The 11,017-nt window shown below is 38.9% G+C and overlaps 1 protein-coding gene across 9 annotated transcripts in view; it reads left to right on the top strand.

The window, feature by feature from the left end:
- The first annotated feature begins 2,334 nt into the window (after positions 1-2,334).
- The window catches only part of adgrl2b.1 (adhesion G protein-coupled receptor L2b, tandem duplicate 1), a 180,868-nt gene continuing 172,185 nt past the window's right edge, over positions 2,335-11,017 (top strand). For 4 of the 9 annotated variants that reach the window (XM_077518990.1, XM_077518939.1, XM_077518947.1 and 1 more), the window contains exon 1: positions 2,340-2,897. The gene's annotated coding sequence lies outside the window, so the exon portion shown is untranslated. Of the gene's footprint in view, positions 2,898-11,017 lie in introns of all 9 variants that reach the window. The other 5 variants (XM_077518971.1, XM_077518980.1, XM_077518999.1 and 2 more) reach the window with 3 other exon arrangements.

Below are 11,017 nucleotides of genomic sequence, written 5' to 3'. Positions count from 1 at the left end.
TTAGCCAACACAGGACCAACAGTCTTAGTTAGCCGTTCATCTAGAAAGATCAAGCACTAACAGTGATTGTGCAAACAGACTTTTAGGGCCCTAATTTTATAAATAGTTTCATGTGCGCTCTGAGTAAAAACTGGTGCGTCTTCATTTACGTGAGCGGGGCTAGTCTAGTTTACCGTGTTTGTGAATTTGGCAGACCGCGTCATGCCTCGCTGGGTCTTCTGGTGGACCGAAACCGTTTTCCATTACATGCCCTTCACACACCTGAAAATTTTGTCATAAAAAGTACACTCAGAGCAGGTGAAAGCATGTCTAAGTTGTGGTGCAAGTGGTGTAACACAATTTTGGTTGATTTGATAGAGGTGCAGACTTCTGTGAATAATACATGCTCTGTATCTGAATAATTTAGGCTTTTATTGATGAAAGATAAGTGTGAGCGATTATTTAACACGTCATTGACATAGGTTCCTTTTACTTCGTTCGTCCACTAGATCTCCCATACGTTGCTTTCACTGAAGTACCAAAGCTCCGAATCTTTTTCAGCACAATTTGAAAAAACGCCTCAAAGGTTTACAAAGCTTCACCTGCTATACAGCTAACCCACTGCTTATACTGTAGATAATAGTTGCTGGTCACCTTACCAGCACTCTGTTTATTGCTCAACATAACTATCAAGCTAACAAATTAACCAGTAACAAATTAAGTGCTAATTATATAGCCTAAGTTTGGGTTCCAACCAGGACTCCATCACAATTTAGTGCTGTCAATTAACCTAAGCTATGAACCTAACGTAACTATATTTACAGTATGTAGCTTGCTATTTGTTGTCTAACTAGCTACATATGTAGCTATATATCAAGCTAATTAGCTAACCACATGAGCCTAATCCTAGCCTGAATTTACCTGAACCCATTTTGCCTCCAACCAGTAATAGACCCTCCCAGCTGACGTCACCGCTCAGCTCCCGCTGCGCCCCCCGGAGGGCAAGCAACAAATGAATGCAGAGAGCTTGATTATCGGCGAACATTCTCGTTAAAAGGAGGGAAATATGTCAAGTGTCACAAAAAGCGTCCCGAGTTGGACACTACATTACTGCGAATCATTGAAACCAGTCATTTGGTGCCGCTAGCTACAAAAAAAAAATGGAGGGCACTTGTTAGAGGCCAAAGTGGAAGTAGAAGCCTAAGGTATGTGGTTTTGTGTTGAATTAGTATGTCGATCACTACTTTCATGGTTTAAATTGTCATTCATTAAATAGTTTGTGTCCGGATATATGTCCACATGTTGTATATTGAAGTCTTCAAGCTATCTTAGCTTGCTAGCTGCTAACAGACTGCACGTTTTACTACACATTCCTCAGCAGAAATTAAGCCCGAGTTAAAGTGTTGTGATTGTGTTAACTGTTTATGGAAAAACTACCTGATATAAAATGATCTGAGCATATCCTCGTACTTTTTGTGGGTGAAAAGCAGTTGCGTTGTAGATTCGCTCAGTCGAGTTAGCCAACGTGCTTGTCTTTCACTCCTCGCTGTCTTCCACCTGGTTTAGAATCACAGCCAAAAGAATGATCTCATCTCTCCGAGCCATTAGCGCATCCGTCGGGCGCACGCATGTTCACCATAGCATCGGTCGCTGATTTATCAACTGTTTGACCTATTTTCTAGGTGACACTGTTTTCTAATTCACTCGCATTGACGACCTGCCCTCCATCGCAAGGGGCGCACTTAAACGTGACGTCACACTAGAAGGGTCTATACACTCCTATTTGGAGCCGTAAATTAACCAAACCTTTTTAATGTAATCTAACTAGCCGACATATCTATCTGGCTAGCTAGGTTGCTGTTCTAACGATCAAGCTAATTCGCTAAGATCAGAAACTACTTTTTGAAGGCTGAATTTGTCTGAATATATTCACCTTCCAGCCAAAACACCATGCTAAGTCAATTAACCACATCTTTTTGAATGTGACCAAACTAACAAATCAACTTATTTTTCACTCTAAGTAACCTGTTGCTGTTTAGTATGTAATTATGTCATAGCTAACAATCACGCGAACTACTACTAGCTAAGCACATGATCTAATTAGACTGAATTTACCTGAATCCATTCCGTTTCTGACCAGAACCCCACGTTTAGTGCTAATAACCTAAATTTACTGTCTCTAACTATCAGCTAACTACTTATGTCTATATAACTAGTTACTGTTTGGCTCACTATCTATCTTTCTAGAGCGTTAATTAGCTAACGAGCAATGGGTTATTTTTTGGCTGACTCCACCTGAATCCATTCCGAACACCAAAATGGATTTAAGAAAACTCCACTCCGGGATTTCCTCGCGTCTGTGTCCAGCCAGCTGCTGCAGAGTCGGTCCAGTGCTCCTCACTCGTCTGCTCAGTTGTCCTCTTGACTGCTTTCGAGTCGTGTGGATGCGACACGCGCCGGCGGGCGTGCAACTAAAGCTCGGAGCTCACCGAGAATCTCATCTCAACACTCCCCGGCTTGAGTGTGCCGCCGTCGGGCTTCAACGACTCACTCCAGACCCACTTCGTCGCGACCTGCTTGGGACTTTTTCCAATTCACCTCGTCTCATTGGAGCGTGTTTCTCCCCCCTACTTCAACCTTCTCTTTTTAAACGCAGGGCATGGTGCTTTACTTTTGAACCCCTCGTTCCCCTCCTCGCTTTGGAGCTATTCGCCCCGAGCTGGATGTATCGACTTGTGGGGGAGCGTCTAACTGCCACCGCCGTCTACCCACTGTGAGGCGACCCGAACATGCAGACGAGTCGAGCCTGTTTTTGTGTGACCTGGAGCTCAGTTTGTGGGGGCCGCCTCGTCTGAACCAGGCCAGCCGAGTTGAAGGGGGGCGATCTGAAATTCACACTCCTTCATCTTTCGAGCACAGTAAGTAGGACCCGCTCAATCGATACATCGCGTTGAGAAGTGGCTGTTTGACGGACTTTCGAAAAATGTTCAATAATCTCAATGAAAACAGCAATGTAGTGTTTATCGCTTTTAATTTGAATTTCTACAATTATTTGCACAATGAAAGATTGAACTGAGTGAAATAACGAGTCTTGCAGCAACATTGTGCATCACCCCACACACACTTTGAACAGCATCTAAGTAGCTGGATGTCAGTTACTGTCTCCATTTACCTCTCCATTTTTGCAGCTATAAAATAAGATCATTGCACAGAGCATGTATAATTCACGGAGCCTCGTGCCAGGCATGCGAGATGATGGCACACACACTCACAGACAGACGCACACATACAGACAGATGCAGAGTTTTTACAGGCTGGGGAGCAATATCTGCCAGCCCCCCTTACGTGAATCATTTTCGGAGGCAGCCTCGGGCCGGGATCCTCCTGAGAGCAAGGCACCGCTGACACATCAAGGTTAAACCACATTTACGTTCCGCACAATTCTTGTGGACGGCGTTCAATCGTGCTGCAGCGTTATATAAGCCAACCGCCACCAAGTGTTGGGTCATCAATTAGAAGGCGTCCACTCTTCCTATAAGATGTTGGAGTGTGTGTTTTCGTCCGGAGGCTGCTATTTATGAGGTCAGTAGTCAAAGAGAAAAGTCCCCGTGTCTTGCAATCTTCCGCTTCAGGTGATGGCCGTGGTGGTCTTCTCCACCAGACTCATCCAATCATGCCGTTATTTGCAATGAGGCACAAGGGGAAGCATGCAATTGTTCAAAATGTCTCCTTGGTGGACCCTTAAATTCAACTAATGTGCAAATAGTTTGGATTTGATGGAGCTATAACGGTTGAGTTATTTTAGGAAGCAAAATTGGTAACTTGGACTGCACAACTCTTAATAAAAAGGAACCAGCAATATAGTAAGGAAAGATGGGCAATCGTAAAGCATATTGGGGGGGGGGGGGAGTTTAATAAAAAGGCAAGTTATCTGTAATGCAATAATCTACATATTTTCAACAAAGGTTGATTTTTGCAAACATTTTCAAGGGATTCTTGATTCATTGAGCCATTTTCAACAGTAAGAAAATATTTTGTTTTCATTATTTTTCATAAACAATACTTTTAAAAACTAATTTTGCCACTTGCTGTCGATTGAAGATGACATCACCCACGGTCAAGAAACCGGTAACGACCAATTATGGCTCAGTTTGCTGACCAAACCCAGAAAACAGGTGAGCCGTGATGGGTCGTTGCCAATTTCCTCAGCACAATCAACAGCAAGTGGAAAATGTGTTTTTAAAGCTATTACTTAATTGTACATGAAAAATAGTGACATTATCAAATTAATTTTGGACAGAATATTAACTTTTATTTTTGAAAATGGTTCAATAAGTCAAGTATCTCTAATGCATGCAAAGGCGAATGTCATAAATGTGTCGATGAGCTTGACATTAATGATTCATAACAATGAAGGTGTGAGTTTTTGATCCATATTTAGTAACTAGAATGGAAATGGATGCCACACACCTCAATAGGAAATGGAAAAAAAACAAAACAAAAAAAACAAGGCTAAACAGGCAGATTATGCCGGCGCGTAGTCATAAACAAATTTTAAGTTAGAAATTAAAGTTATGTCATTATGTCTTACAAAATATAAAGTATTTTCGACAGATGGTTAAATTGTGTGCAAGGCGAAAGTCAAGAATGTGTTTGTGGTGGACCTTAAATGCAACTAATGTGCCCATAGTTCATATTGAATGCCTATCACATTCATGTAGTTGATTTTGGAACCATGTTTGGTAACTTGGATGGAAATTGATGCCACATGCCTGACTAGCAAAGCAATATTGACAGTAATGAAACAATAACACAGGTACATTATGCTGGTGATTAATCATAAAGAACATTTTAAATTAAATAAGCTTCAAAAGAAAGTTATCTGTGCTACATTCACTTTCTATGTTAAAGTTAGTATGTAGCCTTTCCAAGTACCGTATTTGATGCGTGCAACACGGTTGTCTCAAATGTATTGTTGGTGAACCTGATTGTAACTAATGTGAACATATTTCATATTTAATGCTTCATAACAGTAGTTGATTTTGGAATCATATTTGGTAACTTGAGTGGAAATTGCAAAAAAAAAAAGAAAAAAAAGAGAGACCTCATTTTGAACATGTGGTTAAAAATGGGATTTTCCAAGCTTTTTAATGCCTGCATGAGTGAAGCCAAACAGCTTCTTTGAAGCTGTGTTCTTGTATATTGTTTGTTTATGTAATACTTAATTTGGCTTGACTTGACTTGACTTGTCCATAGTCATTGTGTATAATGATTTAGCATCGTTGGCTGAAGTATTGATGCATTGTTTCATACTGTTGGAATGAAATCTGTGGATCAAGGGCCATTTCAGATTTGGCAAGTCTACTGTTATGAAGAAATATGATGAAACAAAGTCATTGATGGTGTAGTGGTTTACGCTTGTCTGATTTTGATGCAGCCAGCATGTGTTGAGCTCCCATGCACTGAAGGCGTGAACGTTAAGTTGAATGGTTGTCTGTAGGGATGGGCTTATATTAAATTCTGATGGTGTGATAACCACGAGCAAAAATATCACGGTATTAAAATGACTAATATTTAATAATAAAAATTGGGTAGATTAAAAACAAAATGTTTCCATGAAACACAATCTGTTTTCTTTTTAAGCTAAATCTAGCACATTTGGTACAAATGTGCACCTTGTTAAGTTTAAATAAATACATAAGTAAGCAAAAATAAGTGTCTTCTTGTGTTTAAAAAAAAAAAATGTTCTTAGTAAGTCACAGTGTCCCACCACTAGTGAGCTATTTTTAGAACAGACTTGTGGGCTACTCAGGTGGTGGTTGGGACTAACTATTACAAGCTGGCACCATGTTTTGTTTTGTTTTGTTTTTAGGACAATGCACATTAATCAAAGGGCTTGTATGTATAATAATAATAATAATAATAATAAAGTTAATTGGTGTCATTTAGCTTCAGAGGCAGCTCGTTTCCTCAACTCTGCAAGCAGTCAATCATATTGTGCCCTGCTTAGAAGTACCTTCAGAAAATAAAAGAGGACTTTAACAATGTTAGCGGTTAATGAAACCTTGACTTTTTCAAAACACAATACACCGTCAAACCAGTAATCAGCCCATGCCTAGTTATCTGTTTCTAAAGTGTTTTTTTCTGTGATTGACTGGTGAGAACTGGCATGGAAAATGGTGGAACAAATATTTATTATTTTATATTAAGGTTATTTGTGGGCTTTTTATGTCACTCCAGCTGAGGTTTCGATTGTTAGAAATGCATGACAGGCTGTATTACCGGTAAATGCTTCAGTAAATCGGTAAATGGCCCTCGGGCCAAAGGTTTCCCCGCACAGTGGTTCAATTATATCGACCCAACTCATTTTAAAGTTATACTTTACTTATTTAGCCATTTTTGGCAGTCAAACATTAATATTTTGCCTATAATAAATTTGATATTTTCATTATTTTTCATGTACAATTAGTACCTTTTAAAAACACATTTTGCATCTTGCTATCGACTGAAAATGACATCTTAAGGGCTCAGGTAACCAATCATAGCTCAGCTTGTGAATGTCACATGACCAAACCTAGAAAACAGCTGTGATTGGTTACCGGAGCCCTTGTGATGTCATTTTCAGTCGACAGCAGGTTACAAAATGTGTTTTTAAAGGTACTAATTGTACGTGAAAAATAATGAACGTATCAAATTAATTATAGACAAAATATTAACTTTTTATTGCTATAATAAGTGAAGTATCCCTTTAAGTTGTCGATATAAGATTTGGGAGCACTGACAGGTTTCTACAAAGTACACGCAAGCCTTTAATGCAGGGGTGTCCAAACTACGGCCCGGGGGCCATTAGCAGCCCGCTGTCCATTTTTTAGTGGCCCGCAACATATGCTAAAAATGGCATTTGACTCAGTTCAAATAAAATAAACAAAACAAAACTGTTTGGAGATGGTCAAAGTAAGAAGGGAGGGTGTCAAAAAACACAGGTCCTATTAAAGGTTATTTTAGTTTACTAAAACTAACAAATTAACTAAAACTAAAATTAAAAAAAACAATTTCATGAACGAAATAAAATAAAAACGAAAATGCTTTTTAAAAAACGAAAACTAACTGAAATTGCATTTTATTTTTACAAAACTGAAACTATAATTATAGCAAAAATGTCCTTCATTTTAGTTTTTGATGTGATTTTTAGTGTAACTGGAATAATTACATTTGTAAGTATGTCACACAGAAGTGACGTCATCTAGCAACAGCCAATAGAAAAGCACCTTCAGATGACGTCGCTCCCATGCTCGTTTACTAAATATTGCGTACAAGTAATACACATTTACAAAAATATATATATATAAATATATATATATATATATATATATATTAGGGGTGTTAAAAAATCGATTCGGCGCAATATATCGCGATACTACATTGCGCAATTCTCAAATCGATTCAATAGGCGTATGAATCGATTTTTAAACTTCCATTTTTAATGGAAAAATATTCAACAAAACGTCTTACTTCGGGTTAGTGTTCACGCCTTAAGCATGGAAGAATGTTATATGAACGGAACATTAAGCCTTAATATTTTTATTTTAATGCTGTTCAAACATGAAACAGATTACAACCTGTATAAGACCGAAGTTTCAGATAAATAAATAATACATTTTCATACAAATCTTACACACAAGTTGACTGATTAGTATTTTCTAAATTTGAATGAAAAAAATCGCAGCAATCGACTTGTAAATTCGTATCGGGATGAATCGGTATCGAATCGAATCGTGACCTGTGAATCGTGATACGAATCGAATCGTCAGGTACTAGGCAATTCACACCCCTAATATATATATACTACTGAAACTAAAACTGAACTAAAGCTAAGCATTTATTAAAGAACTACAACTAATAAAAACTAACTAAAATTAAAAATTCCAAAACTATAATAACCCTACTGCCATATCACAAATAAAATGGTTTATATACTGTAGCATTTTTCTAAATATGCAAAAGCATAAATAAAGTATTTGGACAATTTTTAGGACTAAACACAATTTCTCTTTAAAACATTATGTGGCCCTTGCGTCCTTCTGATTTTCTGGATGTGGCCCTCAAATGAAAAAGTTTGGACACCCCCGCTTTAATGGCTCAATCTATTGATGAAGAGTTTTGTCCCAATTAGGGGTGTTAAAAAAAAATCGATTCGGCGATATATCGCGATACTACATCGCGCGATTCTCGAATCGATTCAATAATAGGCAAAATCGTTTTTTTTTTTTTTTTTTTTTTTTTTTTTTTTTTAGGATTCACACCTTAAGCATGGAAGAATGTTATATGAACGGAACATTAAGCCTTAATATTTTATTTTAATGCTGTTTAAACATGAAACAACCTCTATAAGACTGAAATTTCAGATAAATAAATAATACATTTTCATATAAATCTTACACTCTACAAGCTTACTGCTTAGTATTTTCTAAATTTGAATGAAAAAAAATCGCAACAATCGACTTATAAATTCGTATCGGGATTAATCGGTATCGAATCGAATCGTGACCTGTGAATCGTGATACGAATCGAATCGTCAGGTACGAGGCAATTCACACCCCTAGTCCCAATACTTGTGGTGCATGTAATGTATCTAACAGCTGTCAGGGTGTGTAAAAGAGGAGTGGTTGTTCTTTCCTGGGTGGTTCTAAGCCAGCTCATACATTTTTATTACATCATCCGCATGTAGGGAGATGACAAATTTGGGTGGATTTTTGAAGTTTTACGTTTTGGCGTGAACCAAAAGTCCTCTTGGCTTGGGAGAAGGAAGAAGGGAGGACTATAAAGGAGGAAGGTCCATTCTTTGGCGATTGTGTTTGAAAAATCCTGCTTCTGAGCCCAAAATGAATTGTGGGACAGTAGGAATTGAAAGAGAGAAAGAGAGAGAGCGAGTGAGGCAGACAAATGTTCTGTTACATTCTCAGCACATACACACACATGCACTCTCTCCCTCCACTCCATCTCTCACCCAAGCCAGGCATGCTGCTCGGGTCCATTTGTCTGTGTTGTCCTGGGAAGGAAGTGCCATCTCATCTCGCCTCGCGCAAATGGTTTCAATGCAGGCGAGTGTGAATTCTAGCAGCTTTTTGTAACTTGCCATTTCCATATCAAAGTGTCTGCATTTCAATAGGGAGAACATGAGCTACCAGCAGCGCCCCCCCAAGCCCGCTCTCCTCATTCCCTTCTCCACCCTCCTCCTCCTCTGCTGGTGGACGATACAGACCACATTTTTTTTTTTTTGAAACAGCTTACATTTTGTTTGTGATTGTGATTCAGCGAGAGAATTTGTCGGCCGTAATCTAAATCATCAAACGGCTTTTATAGTCTTTTAGCGGGAGCACTGGCCACCTTGGATCGCCTTCTCCCCCCCCCACCCCCCTTTTCTGCCCTCTGCCCCTCAAGCACGCATCTACAAAGATCTGATCTTTAAGGGAAAGAATAAAGCATCCAGTGTGTGCATGCATAACTTGATGAAAATGTGTTTACCCACTTTGGCTGGTAGTTTGGCCACAGACATCTAAAATAGCCGGAGGGAATTTTCTCCCCACGCTGTACGGCTCCAAAGCTTTGGAGCTTGGTGTGACACGGAACAACTGATTGTCTGCAGCAGAAATAATATTTATTACACTTTGCATACAGCTATTGTGAAGAAAAATACTGTGACAAGACTGTTTGTTTGTTTTTTTTCTTTCTTTCATCGTTATTATTCTTGGTTGAAGATAGTTTTTATTAGTTCCACAATGGGGAAGTTTTAAATATGCTTATATAGAGGCAGCACAGTGGTTAGCACACTTGCCTTATAGTTTTGAGGTTCTGGGTTCCAACCTCATCCCTGGCCTGCCTGTGTGGTGTTTACATGTTCTCCATGCGCTTCCTGCCACATTCCAAAAACATGAAACTTGAAATTGTCTATAGATCTGAATGTGAGTGTGAATGCTTGTCTTTCCTGTATGTGCCTTGCAATTGGCTGGCAACAAGTCCAGGATGTACCCTGTCCTAATGAGGACTTGGTTTTGCTCTTTCTTTGTTTTTGGTTTTGGTAACACAGAAGGGAACCAGTGATGGCAAATGGGAAGAGTGTGAGGATAATCGTAGAACCAGAAATGACATGAACTGCTACATAGGGTCTGGATCTGATTCTAGACCAATTCATCACACATGACCATTACAATAACTTGTACTCGAACACCAAATGTGCATTTGCATACTCAATTATCATTTGACTACTGAATGCATTGGAAAGGGTTACTATTATGGTACTTTTAACAATAAACACTTCATACTCAAACAAATTTAAAAAATCCATTTTGATCATAATGGTAAATGGAGCTCACTTAAATAGCGCTTTATCAACACCATATGCCGCTTTTTTGAAAACGTATCGGAGTGTACATATACAGCCAATGTGCTAACACAGCCGTGTCAGCAATTGGAAGGTTTTCATTTTTAGCTTAAAGTAACTTACTTTAATCTCCAGGATCTCTCGCTGTATACTAAGGGAAAACCCAAGGTGTTTTTTCGCTTTTGGTAAAGTTTCAAGTCAATTCGTGTTGTGTCTGTCAAAGCTAGCAAGCGCGAAGCTAACAACTGTGAGGGTTTGTCTTTCCAGTCCAGTTCAGTCCAAATTTGCAACCTCCCTTCATGCTAGGATGTTGTCAGAAGCCGACAGCGAAGTAACAATAAAGGCGTTGATACACTGCCAAGATGGGCTTTATTGATTGCTTTGATATAATGATAATTAGCTGGCAGGGCTGGACTAGCCCAAAAAAAAAAAAAAAAAAAAACCCTAGCATTTTGACTTGGGCTTGGCCCGGCCAAACCCGACTCTTGCCTAACTTGTAGCTCTGCCACTGATGTTTATTGATGATGTATCATTTTGCTATCTATATTCGAAATGGATTAATGGAGATGTACTTCTAAATTGTGGACCAGTCTCTAGTGGTAAAATGTAAGAAAAAATAATAATTAAAAGGCACTGCATCAGCCCCAAAAGAGGCCA

Source organism: Festucalex cinctus, chromosome 1, assembly GCF_051991245.1.
Source record: "Festucalex cinctus isolate MCC-2025b chromosome 1, RoL_Fcin_1.0, whole genome shotgun sequence".
NCBI lineage: Eukaryota > Metazoa > Chordata > Actinopteri > Syngnathiformes > Syngnathidae > Festucalex > Festucalex cinctus.
Note: the sequence above shows the minus strand (reverse complement) of the source record. Positions and strands in the feature narration are given on the sequence as shown.